Here is a 16,924-nt window from a genome sequence, read left to right on the forward strand (position 1 = left end):
CATTTCCTCAAAAGAGCTTTAAAACCATCACAATAAAATGACAGGCAATCAAAATTCCTGTTGGTCTGCCTGGGCAGCATGGCAAAATCATGCAGGAGGATGATTTTGTAATACCATCTAACAAAATCAGGAAAAAGAGCAATAGAGCAGTCAAACAATAAATGCTGGAGGGGGTGTAGAGAAAAGGGAGCCCTCCTACACTGCTGGTGGGAACATAGTTTGGTGCAGCCACTATGGAAGACAGTATGGCAATTCCTTTAAAAACTAAAAACAGACTCATCACATGATCCAGCAATCCCATTCCCGGGCGCATATCTGAAGAAAACTCTAATTCGAAAAGATACAAGCACCCCAATGTTCACAGCAGCACTATTTACAACAGCCAAGACATGGAAGCAACCTAAATGTCCACTGACAGATGAATGAATAAAGACGATGTAGTTATATGTGTACACACACACACACACACACACACACACACACACACACACACACACTGGAATACTACTCAGCCATAAAAAAGAATGAAATAATGCCACTAGCAGCAACATGGTTGGACCTAGAGATGATCATACTAAGCGAAGTAAGTCAGAGAAAGACAAATATATCACTTATATGTGGACTCTAAATAAATGATACAAATGAACTTGTTTACAAAACAGAAACAGACTCACAGACATAGAAAACAAACTTATGGTTACCAAAGGGGAAGGGGTAGGGGAGGGATAAACTAGGAGTTTGGGATTAGCAAATACAAACTACTACATATAAAAGAGATAAACAACAAGGTCCTACTGTATAGCACAGGAAACTATATTCAATATCTTGTAATAACCTATAATGAAAAAATATGTATGTATAACTGAATCACTATGCTGCACATAGAAACTAACACAATATTGTAAATCAACTGTACTTCAATTTAAAACAAAAAATTTTTTTAAAGCATTGGAACAGCAATTTGTAAAGATCCTATTCTTTCCACAGGTTTTCTTTCAAATTCTTTCGAATTCTCTTCAAACTTGTACATCTGGACTAGCCTTTGCTAAACAGTAAATAAGCACTGCTTTGTAACAGTGGTGGGATATTCATAAGAAATAGGGATATTTTGGATCCATTTTTCCCTGTCCATACAATGTAGATTAGTTTCCATGACAACACCAGCTGCTCAGTCACAGCATCGCCCCCCACCTAAACTGCTATGACTCACAGTAAGCCACTGTCCAATTTGTCAATAGATGACCATTTTAAAGAAAAGGGGAATGATTCTGCTGTTTATTGTCTTAATATTTATATTTCTGGAGAAACAGGTATCTTCTATATTTTGTAGTTTAGCAACAGAGGGCAGTTGGGGTTTCTGAGCCCTGGAAGTCATTCCTGGTTTCTTGGCATTGTTGATTTGATAGAGCTGGCTTCTTGGGGGCCATTCCAACCCGGGTGACCTCCCAGCCCCCAGCGTCCTCAAGTACACGTAGACTTAGACATATTCATCACAGGGAGAACGTTCTTGAGGCTGCGTGGTAACTAAAGCTTCATTTGTTAAAGGTTAATCCAAGGCTGCAGCAAAAATACTCAATAAGGGGGTTATTAAATTTCTCATGAAATGTAACCAGGGAGCTTTGTTGTCTGGATGTCTGGTTAAAGCCACGACTGAGAAAAATGCTTCTGAAGACAAAAAAGCAGTGTTACAGCTATCCTCATATATCAACCTTGTCACTTGCACTTGAGAGTTCTTTAATCTTCATGACAAACATCAAGTGTTGAGTGTGCACTTTACAGCTTACACAGAGCCATAAGCTGGGGGAGCACATCCAGTGTTTCAGAAATGCCCTTGACCACAAAATCATTGGCTGCTGAGGTTTGACAGTGGACGACAGGCCATTATCCCTAAGTCAGACAAGACTCCCACTAGGGTCCCTTCCCTGCTAGTCCTGGGTCTTGCATCAGGAAGACACTGCATGCTCAAACACTTCAGAATAAACTCACAGGAATCTCAGGCAATCAAGGACCTCACAGCTCATCTGCCTGGACCAATCATTTTTATAAATAAGGACTCTGACACCCAGAAGAGGGAGATGAATTCTCTAAATAAGGCTGAGTTCAAATTGGAAACCAGGTTTTTGAATGTTGTCCTGCAGGGACAAGGAGGCACGTAGGCAGCAGGGGACGGGATGCAGCCTTGGGGCAGTGATGGCCTCAGACACATCCCACACATGGTGGCCTCAAGCATGAACACATCAGAGCAGAGCATTGGTCACGCTTCTGAGGCTGAACACACTGAGCAGGTAACATAAAGATCGGTCCCAAGGGGGACCACCAAGAAGAGGCGGCTGTGGCAGGGGTGGGCAACTGACTCTGATCTTTAGGAACAAGCCCAGTGCAGCGATGCCAAGAGAAGCCACAAATCCAGATTGTTTAATGTAAAATCTCCCAATTTCTTAAACTGGCACCCTATTCAAAATATTTTTTAGAAAACATGTCTGCAGATATGATCCAGCCCCCAAGCTTCCAGTTTTCAACTTCTATCCTAAAGCAGTTAATAATGGATCTTTCTTTTGTTTTTTCAGGCAACCATTCATACACTGCTGGGTTGCTCTATCCATTCAGTGACTCAGTGAGTGTCAACTGTATTCAGCTTGATAAGGTGAGTACAACACAAAGATTCAGATATTGGGAATATCAGGAAAACCAGAAGAATGGGCTCACCACATTGCTTATTTTGATAAAGAGGTGATCAACCTTTTGGAAGGATTTACCCTGCAAGGAGAGAGTGCTGAGGAGTAAAGCTGTACCACAGCAGGAGAGTGGGAAGTTTGAGGACAGCACTGTTAGACTGTCCTGGCTGGAGTCCAGGGAAAATATGAAAAGGGTAAACAAAGGCAGTCACAGTGGGAATGGAAAGGAGAGGAGATTCAAGAAATTGTTAAGACCTGGCTTCAATATGTGATGCTTCAGAGGGTGACACTGCCTTCACCACTAGCCTTCACAAGGCCGGCCTCTATCCTGAGGGCTGAGGCCAGAGTGAACCTTCTCCAGGGACCACACCCACTATGTCAGACACATTCATCCAGCAAATACTTCCTGAGCCCTTGATATATGCAAGACCCTCATCTTAGTTCGGGCTGCTACAACAAAGTACCACACGCTAGGTGAATTAAACAACAAACACTTCTTTCTCACAGTTCTGGAAGTTGGCAAGTCCAAGATCAAAGTGCCAGTAGACTCAGTGTCTGGTGAGGGCCCTTTTTCTGGTTCATAGATGGCTGTCTTCTCAGTAGAAGGAAAGGAAGGAAAGGAAGAAAATGAAGGAAGGGAGGGAGGGAGAAAGGAAGGAAGGACTCTATAGGGCTTACCTCAACTCCCCAATAGGACATGGAAGCCTTCCATACACCCTCTCCCTTGGGCTTACTGGGGTCCCAGAGGCATATATATCAGGGATAGTGTCCTCACGGAGCAGCTGGACAGTGATGGCAGCCAGGTGAACAGTTACCAAGCACACCTGGGGAAGGTGGGACTATGTCCCTTCCCATGAAGGATATGGAGACCAGACAGCCAACTTGCGAGGGTGATAAGGGCTGGTGGGTTCTCCTGACGGACACCCTGAGCAAGACAGATACTTGTGAAAATATTGTTTTCTAACTCATCAAAAAAAAAAAAAAAAGATAAACAATTGCATTACACCTTTTAACGGAATCTAAAAGGGAAAAAAGTAAAGGGAAAAAAGTAAAGTGAAAATAAAACTCACAAATCCAGTGTTAATACCCTGCTCCACCAAGGATCTGAAGGTGAAGATGAGAACACCTCATTTTCCTTTAACAATCCTCTGACCCCCGGGTGTGCATTTATTACTTTATTTTTCAATTTATTAAGCACCCACTATGTACAAGTCACAGTGCTTGGTGCCAGAAATGCCAATATGAAAAGACACAGTCTCTCCTCACCAGGGGTCTGTGTGCACACATAAATTGAAAATTTTTAGGTTTGCTGATGGGGAGCAGGGTGCACACAGGGAAAAAGTATCTATGTCTGCCTAAGAATTCAGGAAGATTCTCTACACAAAGATTCATTCTCCATCCCATTATTTTTGAGCAGAAATTGCTTTCTTTAGCTTAGGTTCAACCTATGTGGCTATCACATGTCCCCCTGGGTAATCTAAATTTGGCCACTATTAAAAATGAGCTGCCTTGAGTGCACAGAAATAGTCCATGTCCACCTCTTTTCTCTACTTCTTCTCCATCTCCACCCCATGCCCTTTAGTGAAACAAGTGTGAGCAGGGTCCATCCTACACACAAAGGAAACTAAAACCAGGTATCAAGTGTATTTCCCAGTTATCTCATTGCTTTGATTCATTCACACTTTAATTCCAAGTAAGTGACCAACCACTTTGATTTTCTCAAGACTGAGGGGTTTCCCAAGATTTAAGACATTCAGTTTTAAAACTGAGACAGTCCTAGGCAGAGGAAGACCTTGATCACCCCAGGTCAGTTGGGCAGGTGTGGGTTCTGGCCATCTTGAGGCTCAGGCCAGCTTTTTGTAAGGAAGCTCCCCTGAACTCATGATTTCAACAGTCATCATCTCAAATCACTGCTTTATCAAGTCAGGTTCTCGGCAACAAGAGGACAAAATAGAGATCTTGTCTGAATTTCCTTGACCCCCTTGTACCATTTTTAATTATAGCCAAAGTGAAAAATAAATAAATCAATAAAACCCCTCCAAGCCAGGTTCCAACTTAATTCTAAACCTAACCAGACCTGACTAAATCTCTCAAAGGATAATAATTAAAATAGAGGAACGGACATATCCTTAGACCGGGGGTTGAAGGCAAGGAGAGCGAACATTCCCAGTTACTGCCTGGACAACCTCTACCAAAAGGGCCTTTGGGGTATAATACAGTAGGTATCTTAAGACCAGACCAGGGGCCACCTCCTTTATGCAAAGTCCCTTGGGATTGTCTATTGTTTTAAATTAAATGTGAAATTACGCCCATGGATCCTACTGCTTTGATGTCTTAAAAGCCAACCATTAGAAAATACTGATTGCCTGGGTGGGAGTGAAAGGTCCTTTTACCAGAAGAAAAATAGCTCAATGCTGGGTGTGGGGTGTGACTCTTGCTTCCAGCCACTGGCCGCCCTTGTCTAGAACAGGTCTGTATCATCCAGTGAGCTGTCCCAGGAGGGAAGTCACATTTCCTCAGATTTCTTGAGGTTACTAAGGAGGTCCAAGTATAGAGCTCTCAGCAAATCTTCAGGACAGTCTCTGTCATTTCACATTCTCTGACTCTGAAACTCCTATGGAGAAAGACATTGCTGTGTGAGCAAAGGGGAGGGGAGAAAACTGAAGCCTGCTCACAAACCAGTTTATCTCATTACAGCATCATTTCCCTTCTTGCTTCCCACAGCTAGGTGGTTACTGGAGACTGCAAGTCAGGGCAACTGGAGACATGAAAGCTTGCCACAAGGAGCATGGAAAACTCTAAACTTCAGAAGGGCACTAAAGGGGGATCATTTCAGCACAGAAGTAAAACAGGAGGAGGAGACCCAAGTCTTAGTGAGTCTATGTGAGTCTATGCCCGGACAGAAAGAGGAGCTGAGGTGAAAAGAGATCAGAGGTGGAAAGCAGACCCCACCTGCAACACACACAGACACACACACACCTGCATTCTGAATGCTCTGCTCAGAAACATCTAGACACCCATCACAGAAAAATATATTTGCATTGTTGAATAAGGGGAAAAGGTCACAGCTTGGTGGTCTTTCCAAGCCTTCTGCTCCCTGCAAAATGATAGCCACCCATAAGGCATGCGGTACAAACACGCTCCCTGCCAGGCAGCCCGCCATGAGGGGAGGGGCATTTGCAGAGAGAGGCCTCTCCTGGTGCAGGGACTAATTAGGTAACATGGTGCTCGACACTTCTGTGGTGTGGGTTTGCTTGTGTATGGATTTTCCATTTGATCTTTAATTTTTTTCTCTTCACGTTCTCCACCCTGCACTAAAATTAATCTCCAGAATAGCATTTATCTTTCCTATTGCTGCTTCACAGCCTGTCCCCATAGAGGATTTTCAGGAAGGAGTAGCTAGTACCTGTAAAAATATCCACTGACTTTTACAAGTGGAACATGACAAGAAAATCCTATTTTCTGTCCTCCTCCTTGTCCTTACTGGCTACCTGCTCAACTCGTAAACTGCGGAAAAGGATTTCATCCTTTTTCTCACTTTTTCTTTCTTCTACTTTTTTTTTTCCTGTTTGGGGAAAATTTATTTCAAGAAGTTTTACTTTCAGGAACTGTAGCTGATTTCCAGAAACAGATGAGAAAACTCATTGCAAGACATCCCTGCCTGTCTTGTGTTAAGATATCACTATGTGTGTGTACATGTGTGTGTCAAAGAACTATTTCCCACCAAGTTTTTTTAAACTTTTTTAATAATTAAAAAAATAAAAAATTCATAATGGAGTATTTGGAAATATTAAAATAGAAAAACATTTTTCACCAAGCTAAAAGCCAGAAGCCACCAAATATTAATATTTCTACATATTTTTCCATTATCCTACTTCCTGAGTTACTGTTTTCATATATTGTTTTAGATTTCTGTAGAGGTTCATCAACTCACTTCAAATATTTCTTTCCCTGAAAACCTTTTCTAAGCTTCTTCTAGCCCCAGGGTTGCCTTCTCCTCATGATCACACCTATCATATCAAACAATATTCTATGTGTACACATTTGTATCATTCACTAGACTAAGAGCATTCTGTCTGGCTCATCTTGGTTACTCCAGGATCTAGCACACAGCAATAATTTTAGCAATCAAAGCAAATATTTGTTCACACAGTATCTGTGTCACCGGCAGCTCCCGGAGACTGAGTATACACCAGTGAACCAAGGAAGTGGACATGAGGGGAGCTGGCCATGGGCTGGGTGTGATGCAAAAGGGTGAGGACCGGGCAAGGGGAGGGTTTGAAGAATGGCCAGAGCAGACCATGCAGGGCTGTGTGAACTGTATGATGGGGAACCACTGAAGGTTTCAGGCAGGCATCACAGTTTCCCTGGATGCTCTGTAGGCATAGATCAGAGCTGCTTTCCCCAAGTGGAAGTAGGGGACCACTCCCAGAGCCAAGTGTAGCCTGGACTATGGGGAGAGAAGAAGGGCTGGGGCTAAGTGGCCAGGCTCAAGATAAGCTTTGGAGATGGGCTAAATGGGAACATCTGACAATCTGACTCAGGGTAGGAAAAAAGAAGAGATGAGTAGGTTGTCCAGGTTTCTGGATGGAGCAACTGGGCAGGTGAAGATGTGATTTACTGAGATGGGGAAGACAGGAAGCCATAGACTGAAGTGGCAAGAATGAAGAGTTCATTCCAGGACACATTAAGTTTGAGATGCTTGTGAAACAGCAACATGGGAATGTGGAGTAGGCAGCTGAATGCAAGAGTCTGCAGTGCAGAAAAGTGGTCCGGGCTGAGGCTGTAAATTCAAGAACCACCAGCAAATAAATGTTATTTAAAGCTGTGGGTCAAGCTGAGACCACCCACTGAGAGTGGCAGGAAAGACAAGGGCACAGGAACAGGGCAGAGAGGGCTTGGTAGATGGCAAGGAATCAGGAGGCAGCCCTGGCAAGGTGGTGAGAGTTGCAGAGGGAGGAGCCCAATGAGGACAGAAACTCAGCCCTGGGTGTGCAAAGAGAAGGTCACTGCCTCCCTCGGGCAGGGCTACTGCATTCAAACAGCAGATGGGGATGCCTGACCGGTGTGCAGAAGAGCTGAGGCAGGAAGACACCTCCTGAAGAATGAAACAGATATGGAAGGGCAGCTGGAGATCCTTGAAAGGCCCAAGGAGAGCAAGAAGAATGTTTGCCGGCTGATGGGAGTCATCCAGAAGAAAGGGAGGGCTTGACGAGGTTGAAGATAGAGGGGAGGTTCAAGGCTGCGGTCCTTGAGAAGGTGTGGGGGAGTGTCCAGAGCATAAGCAGAGGGGTTCACCTTGAATGGGGAAGGGGCAGTTTGAGAACTGCACCTGGAGGAAAGGAAGAGGAGAAAGGAAAGCTGGATGAGAGGTCTGGTAGGAAGTAGAGAGCATTCCCATTTCTCAGAGAAGTGAGAAGTGAGCCTGTCAGCTGAGTGTGAAGGGGGAACATCGGGCACGCATGTTCCAGGAGCACAAGGAGCAGCCTAACCCAGCTGTGGGGAGGCACAAAGTCTGAACTCAGTCAGGGGAAGAAGAGTGAAACCTGGCTGTGAAGAGCAGAGCAGGAAAGAAGCCAGCCAGGTATGGGAGGGCTGGGTGCTGAGAGTGTGCTGGCTGGCCTGAGTATGGATGGGGAAGTAGTTAGCAGCGGGGCTGGAGAGGTAAGGTGGGGCTCTGTATGCTCTGTAAAGAATTCTGACTTTATCCCGAAGGTGACAGGGAGATTCTGGAGCAGGTTAACAGGGAAGTGACATAATCAGACTAGAGTCCTAGAGAAGATTCTGGGTGGGCATGGATAGCAGCTTTTCTGGGGGTTGGGGGCCTAAGGAGGCAGTGGAAAAAGACCAGAGTGAAAGAGACAAGGCCAGGGGTGACATGATGATCAAGATGGGGGGTGATGCAGGCCTGGCATGAGCAGTGGTGGTGATGGACAGAAGTGGGCAGATTTAAGAAATACTTAAAAGGAGAGGCCAACAGACTTGGAATCAAAAATGTACCTACTTAAAATTTTCTTAAATAAGCATTATTTGATTTTAAAGTGCCAGATATGATCAAATTATTATTAAATTTAGTGTCCTCTCAAGTCTGACAGTAAAAGCAGGCATCTCTATAAATGGCCTGGCTGAGCTGTCTTCACGCTCCTCACCCTCCACTACCATGCACAGTGCAGGGTGCATAGCTTTGGTTACGTGATTTCTTCTAGCCAACTTAAGATCCCCAGGGGGAGGGATGTGCCAGCTCCAGCCCACCCTTACAGGAGGCACTGACTGGTAGCGTTCACAATCCCTGGTGGCCGGCCAATCAGGTCACATGTGAGAGTAAATCTTCAGTGGTACCATATGTGTGGAGTGGTACACATCACCGCACACTATCATTCTGTATCACATGATCCTGTCTCCCCAGAAAGATGGGGAGAACAGGACTGATTATTTCAGTGTTATAAAGATACTGAAAGCTTAGAAAGGCAGAGTAAATTTCCTAATTTCCCAAATCCAGGGAAAAGGGACAGACCCAAAACAGGGCCCAGGGTCTTTTTGACTGGGGACCTCATTTAGCCTTATATGTTGCAAGGAGCCAGTTTTCATTTTAGAGCCCTACCCTTTTAATGTCTTCCCCTTACAGTGAAAATATCTGACTCTGTGAATTCTCAGCACATCTGTTCTTGCTTAAGAGCTCTCCAACCTTTCAGCTAGAAAGGCCTCCAGACCTCAGTGGCTCCTGGCCTGCACCCACACCATCAGAAAGCATTTATTCAGTGTCTTCCTATGCCTTTTACTATCTTCCAAAGGAAAGAATTTATTTTCAGCAGATGAACTGGCCATTTTCCCTGACTTACCCACTAGGTTGGGTAAATCAGGGGATTACTGTGTAATTTTCACAGAATAATTTTCATCCATGGCCTCCAATTCCAGCATCACTCATGCAAACAGCTCACCCAAGAAGAAATGACAAGTCCTCCTTTCAAGCTAGCATTAGGTTAATAGGATCATGGAAACACCAGTCCTCAAAGACCTTCTCTCTTATCTTGAGTCTCTCCTGCTTTCATTGGCAAATAATCATTTTGACATCCCTCTATTTCCTTGTTTCCCCTTCCTACTTCCTTTGTGAGAGTTGGAAGGGAAAGGTTGGAAGGAGTCAGATTTGAGAAGGCAAAGAGTCAAAGAAGTAAAAAGAAGCAGGGGGCCAAAAGATGGAGGCCTGGAAAAAGGGGGAATTTAACCCATTATATCAGCTGTGATAGCATTTACAACTGAGGAAGAATAACTCCATAGGCAAGAGCTTTTGAAATTAAATGTTCTGAAAACAGACTTGAGAAGATTTTTTTTTAATTATGATATTTTTCAGAAAGAATGGCTTTAACAAGATGAAAATGGCAGAAATGGAGGTTCACAGATGGTGGGAGGTTCCACTCTAGAGAATCCTAGGGGGCAAAAGCAGGTAGAACAACAGAGGGAAGCCCCAGTCCGAGGTCACGTGTCACGGAGCACAGAGCAAGCTGGCCTGGAGGCCCAGGGCAGGAGAAGCCACGGCCGTGAGCAGGACCACAAGAGGGACCAAGAGCAGGTGAGGCAGAGAGCAGGATCTTAATGCACATTGTTCATCATCTCTTTTCATTGTTCAAATCATTTTAAACGTACCTCTTTTCACTCTAATTGACAGATTGACTGTCCACTGTGGAGCGGGTGCCCCTGAGGAAACACAGCTGTCACCCAGATTTGAGTGATCATTAAGTAGATCTCCCCATATCCACCCCATGATTTTGTTATTGCACCATACTTATTTTCTTTATTAAACTTAAGAAAATTTTCAGCCTCACGGAACACAAGACCAAAACTCAAAGCAGCATAACCAATAAGGAAACATCTTAACTCAATAGCATGCTTCCCAGCATCTCCAGAACTGGTTCACTCAAAGATCACAGCAGCCTTAAGGACACAGCTCCCTGGGTCTCCCTCTCTGCCATCCATGTCATGTTGGCTTCCCTCAGCCTAGGCCCCCTCACTATTCCAGGTGGCAGCCACAAAGGTCCTGGTGTCACCTGTTGACACAACCACCTCCAGTACCAGAGGTCTAGGTCTTCCTCTATGTCTCTTTTTAAGAACCATTCCCAAGAGCCCCCTATAGCAGTCAAGGTTTGGATAGGGAAGAGCTGGTACTCTCACAGAATTTAATTGAAGTGAATTTGACAGAGGGACCATTTAAAGACCTTGAGCAGAAGTGTTAAGGGGACAGACCAATGAAAGATGGTGAAGTGCCAAGGATTAGTAACAGCAGGAAGCTATTACTACTTCCGGTCCTTAAGGGACAAGCGGAAATGTAATCAAGAGAGCTGTTGCAAAGGAAGAGGTTGTCAGACAGGCCCTGTGCCTCAGAGGAATTAAGCTGCTGGCAGGATCACTGCCAGGAGGACAGGGGTCAGGAGGGAGAGTGGTAAATACTCTTAGCTCCTAGCAGTGCCCCCATTAGCCAAACTCAGTGGGAAGCCGGCAGGCAGGGAAGCCTTTGTGGGGCAATCCTTAGGGGCCAGAAAGGCCATGAAAAACAGAGAATGGTTCTGGATGGAGAGACGCAAGTGGAAAATGATCGCACAGCCTTCAAGACCCCTCTTCATGTACATTGTTATCCAGAATAAGATCATGTGCCTGTCCTTAAACCAATCACTCTCAAGGGCATGGACTCAGAACCCTAGACTGGTCAATATTTAACAATGACTCACATGGCAGAGCGGGAGACTCCAAAACAAAACTGGAGTTCTTCCAGCAAGGAAGGAGGACACAGTATCTGCTACAATAGGTATTTCTAGAAAAAATGTAAGTTTGATGATCTTTTTTTTTTGACTACTCTCACCTGGCCAAAAAAAAAAAAAAAAAAAAAAAAGGAACCATTATAAGCTAGTGTTCAAAATATTTTTTGTGTGTGGAAATTTACTAGTCCATGAAATCTAAAAGTTTTGGTACAGCTTCTACATACTTATTAAAACAAAAGACTATTTAGTGTCATTAGGATTTGGGGATTGAGAGTTAAAAGAGGTCTGCAGCCTAAAGGCTGGGTAATGCAGATCCACCTTAGACCCTAGATGCTAAGGTCACCAACTGAAACAGCCCTCCATGGAATGTTCTCCGGCACTTTGTCTACTGGAGTTTTAAGTGGCTCACAGAGTGGTGATTCTTAAGAAGACTAACATTTCCTCTCCTGCTCTGAAATAGGCCACAACACACAAATCCAATCTAATCCTCACCCAATGCACCGATTATTACAATAGCCAAAAGGCAAAGAGAACAGTTTAGCATGGAATAAAAGCACTCTGATTGAGACCTCCTTATTGAAAGGACAAACCAGGAAAGGAAGTGTGTGCACTGCAGTCACCCAGAAGCCAGACCTAGAAGGAGCATCACCTGACAGTCTCAACAGTGACTTATCATTTCATCCAATGACAGCTGACAGAACAATGAAGACTTTTGCCTTCTCTACCCAAGGTGCAGATGGCACAGCTGTGAGCAAACACTGCGAATAAATTTCTGTGAAACTTCCAGCTGACTTTCAGACAGTTCTGATGTGAAGAATAAGAGAATGTTACACTGAACAAAATCCAAATAATTTAGAAGTAAACATTTATCGAATTTCTATAATGTATTAGTCTGTTTGGGCTGCTACAACAAAACTATCACAGACTGACTGGCTTATAATCAACATAAATTTATTTCTCACAGTTCCAGAGGCTGGGAAGTCCAAGATCAAGGCACTGGCAGGTTCAGTGTCTGGTAAGAGTCTTCCTCCTGGTTCATAGCTGGCCATCTTCTTGCTGTGTCCTCATATCAAGGCAGAAGGGAGGGAGTCTTCTGGGGCCTCTTTCATAAGGACACTAATCCCATTCCTGACAACTTTGCCTTTGTGACCTAATCGCCTTCTCTAGGCTCCATCTTCAAGTACCATCACATTGGGGGTTAAATTTTAGCACTAATTTTTGGGGAGGCAGTGCAAATATTCTGTCTGTGGCAGACAGCATCAGGAAACAGGAACAAAAAGACAATAAAGGATGCTAGAGGTCTGGGTTAGCAGGAAGATAAAGGAGCAGGTACCTACAAACAGCCTGGTATGAATGAGGTTCCCTTATAGATATTCTCATAGATCTGTTCTAGCTACAGGACAAAGGGTGGCTAACCCTTCAGGGCAAGAGAAGAATTAGCAAGTTTTGGACTCAGCACTCTGACTACTTGTAGTATAATTATTTGTTAACTTAAATAAACTCCTTAATTCTGACAGCAAATAACTATTTAATACTCACAAAAAAGCCAAATTATTCCCTCAATCTGCAAATGGAAGATGGTGATTTGGGGGCATATTCTCATTTATTCACACACACCTGGGATGGTAACAAAGACAGGGTAATCTGACTGAAGTTGTATGGAACAGCAGAAATTGGTGAACATGCCAATTGCTTCTCTCTCATGCAGGCATTATGCTCCCACCAGGTACGTGTCTTATTACACTTGCACAAATAAGGTCACTGATAAGAAAGTGTTATGACAATGACCAAACAAAGAGAAATCACTTGAAGGCAGTTAGAATAGGCCTTTAGGAGGAAATAGGTCTTAAGAAGGAATCTGAAGATCAAGAGATATTGGTAAATCAAGGACAACTGGCAAGCAGTCTGGTAATCTTTAGTATCAGAGAAGATGGGGAAGGGATGTTGAAGATGTTGGCCTGGGAGGAACAGAAGGTCTGAGAAAACTTGTTAATAAGGAGAAAAAAAGGGGAATGACAGCTAAAGATGCAATAAATCTCAAAGTCCATGTGCTATAGTCTGAACATCTATGTCCCCCTCAAATTCACATGTTGAAATCCTAATGCCCAGTGTGACAGTTTTCAGAGGTGGGGCCTTTGGGAGGTGATTAGGACATGAGGGTGGAGCCCTCATGAATGGGATTGGTGCCCTTATAGAAGAGACTCCAGAGAGCCCCCTTGCCCTTTCCACCATGTGAGGACACAACGAGGGGTCTGCAGCCCAGAAGAGGATCTTCACCCCACCATGCTGGCACCCTGATCTTGGATGTCCAGATGCCAGACTGTGAGAAATAAATTCCTGGTATTTATAAGCCACCCAGTTTGTGGAATTTTGTTACAGCAGCCTGAACATCCTAAGACACCACAGTTTGAAGATTTGAAGGAAAAAATGGGTGATGGGAAGCCAATTAAAGGATCTGAAATAAAAGATTAAGTTCTTTGTATAAAAGTTATTTGGGAAATAGAGTTCATCTAGTAAGTGTCTGAGTGAATAAACAGAAGGGCTATCCTCTCCTGCTCTTGTCTCGAGCACTGTAAGGAGCCACATGATGTCTTCTGGGAGCTACTGTCAAGGACTATGAATATAGGAAAAAATGATAGCCACTTGTAATGCCAATATCTAAATCCACTGAAGATTATACCCGTGGTGTCACAAACCATAGCGGGAAATCAGAAATGCAAGAGAGGGTCAAAGTGGAAGGCAGAGTTTATTCACCATCATCTTTAAGTCTGGGTGACAATCAAACATCCAAGAGGAAGTAGCTCAGCCACAGAAGGTACTTAATCTAAATGTGAGACCAGTTTGGTTTTGTTTCCTCTCAATTTAGCTGCTTCAAAAATATAAAAAGCAAATTCCATAATAAGCAAGAAAAGTCTGTGTGCAGTTCACAGAACACTAACCCAACTCTGGGTAAAGGAAGTGGAGGAGTGCTTACATTTCAAACAAAAATTTTGCATCTGCAATTAACTTAGATTTATATTCAATTTAGTTTTCCTGTTCAACTTCCAGAATATTTTAACTGTAAAAGCCCCTGAATAAAAAATAAATAAAAACTGGTAATGAGAAAATCTGGTACTACTTTGTGAATCAACTTTTTAAACGGGCAAAACATTTCCATGTGTTAGCATGACTCTGCTAGCCATTTATGCATCCTACTGCTTCATCTATGGGTAAACAGACTACAGTGAGCTGACTAAAGCATTGTGTTGATGGGTCAGTCCCCAGGAAAGCAGACAGTGAGGCTGAGTTAGAAGGGCAAGAGATTGGGAGTTGGGGTGATGTCTGTGAAAAACATCCAAGGAGGAATGAAGATGGCCAGTGGTTCAGCTCTACCCTTTGTATCTGTCTGTGTCCTAATCTCCTTTTCTTATAAGGACACCAGTCATAATGGATTAAGCCCACCCTAATGACCTCATTTCAACTTAACTATCCTCCTTAAAGACCCCATCTCCAAATATAATCACATTTCAATGCACTGGGGGTTAGAACTTCAAAGTATGAAATTGGGGGGGGCACAATTCAGGCCACAGTAATAACTAAATGGGTTAATTAAGTAATTTCAGAGACACAAAAGTAGAATAAGCCCAATGAAGGAAACTATGATGGAAAATTAAGAAATCAGAGTAGAACTGAGAGACCATGGTCACAAAAGCCAAGAGAGAAGAAAGGTTGAAGAAGGAGGAAGTGTTACACAGTGCTGCAGAGAATTTATGTAAGATGAAGTGTCAGGTGCCCTTCCACCAGAGGAAGATGCTATTCCTATAACTAGGATGTTGCCCTCTGCATCCCTGAGCTGTATAACTGTCAGATGACCTCGTCTGTGAAACACTAGCTAGGATGATCCTGTGCAACTGGAAATCATAACTGGGGAAAGAGAATACCTCAGTGTCTCAGAGTTCTGAAAATGTCTAATAAATTTCACTGAATAGAGGCAGGCTTAATCCTTTCCAGAGTATCTTTCAATCCACTTTTTAAATCCAAAAGACCTCACTCTTACTTAATATTTTGAGGTTAAGGGTTTACTCCAGTAGTAAAATATGCCAGATCAGATTCTGAGCTCAGGAACTCAGAGTGAAAACATTTCTTGAGAGATATTCTACTCACAACATTAGTTATGGCAAGACACAGTTTGCTATACAAAAGGAAGATGCTGTTAAGAAGCCAAGAATTATCATTGTGCCGTGTCTCCATTCCCTTTGTAGTCCTCAAAAACCTTGTGAAGTTGTGAGTCTATAGAAAGTAAACCATGTTCACTCAAGGGGGAATGTAAAAATAAAACCATTTTCCCTTATCCTGATGGGAAATGTGAATTTTAAAAATGTTCTAATGTTATTTCTGCAAGTCAGTATATAAGCATTACTGGAAAGTCCAATATTGCCTGAGTTTTATAGCTCCAAGCTTTTAGGAAGACATTTAGATCAGAAAACAGTTTTATCTAATCCTTTGAGTTAACACAGGTTTTGATAACATTGACTGAATGTATGGATTAGAAGTTAGAAGTATTGCTATTATTGATCCTTTTCTGATATATACTTTTCCTCAATAATTCATCAATTCCTGACAAAACAATTAAAACTGAGCATTTATGGAGAGCTCACCTTGTTGCAGACAGTGGGCTAAGTGCTTTATATTTGCATCCAGGCCCTTTCTACCTGCCTCTCAAGAAACCTCACCCTTCACCCCACATCCCAGTGACTAGAAAGCTCTCCCGTCTATCACACACCAGACCTGGAGATGATAGAGGTTCCCTCCTCAATCTCCTTCCACTTCCAGATCCTTCTCCCTCCCTTCTACTTTAAATCACATCATTGCCCCTCATTATTCCCCACCTTTTCCAGCAATATCAGTTCCTGGCTCATTGGTGCCCTCTCTACCATACCTCCTGCCTTCTCTTAGCATGTCCAATACAAGGGTAATAATCCTTCCTGTGCCCCACCCTTCCATTCCACTGAACTTCTACCCTCCCATCACCTTGACTTCCTTCTTCACATAAACAGCCGCTGATTTCCACAGACACACCCACATCTCGTCATGACCAGTTATTATGGTGCTTTGCCCCTCCGGACTTCTAAGTACTGGAAAGTCCCCAGGCTCAGTAATCGGTCCTCTTTTTGTCTCTGTCTCTACTTGCTCCCTGGAGATCTCATCCAAGTTCATGGCCAGAAATACCATCCACACACCGATGATGCCCAAATGAGTATCTCCAGTCCTGTCCTCTATCCTGAACTCCAGAACTGGACATCCAGTAGTCTATTCATCTTTTTCCCTTGATTATATAATACATGTCTCAAACTCACACATCCGCAACTGAGCTGGCTTCCCCCACCAAGCTTGCTCAGCCACAACATTTCCCATATTAGTGGACAGCAATTCCATCCTTCTGGCTACTCTAGTCTAAAACTGAAGTCTCCTTGGACTCACCCTTGACTCCTCTTTCTCTCACACCCTATATCCAATCTA

The 16,924-nt window shown here is 43.4% G+C and overlaps 2 long non-coding RNA genes across 3 annotated transcripts in view; one reads left to right on the forward strand and one right to left on the reverse strand.

The window, feature by feature from the left end:
* The window catches only part of LOC135322408 (uncharacterized), a 109,166-nt gene extending 98,268 nt beyond the window's left edge, over positions 1-10,898 (forward strand). Inside the window, exons 2-3 of the long non-coding RNA XR_010382968.1 lie at positions 2,568-2,644; positions 10,024-10,898. This is a non-coding gene — a long non-coding RNA (uncharacterized LOC135322408). The remainder of the gene's footprint in view (positions 1-2,567; positions 2,645-10,023) is intronic.
* LOC116150253 (uncharacterized) overlaps positions 1-16,924 on the reverse strand; it is a 116,607-nt gene that overhangs the window by 71,769 nt on the left and 27,914 nt on the right. The gene's annotated exons all lie outside the window — the stretch shown is intronic.

The sequence above is a fragment of the Camelus dromedarius genome, chromosome 11 (assembly GCF_036321535.1).
Source record: "Camelus dromedarius isolate mCamDro1 chromosome 11, mCamDro1.pat, whole genome shotgun sequence".
Taxonomy (NCBI): Eukaryota; Metazoa; Chordata; class Mammalia; order Artiodactyla; family Camelidae; genus Camelus; species Camelus dromedarius.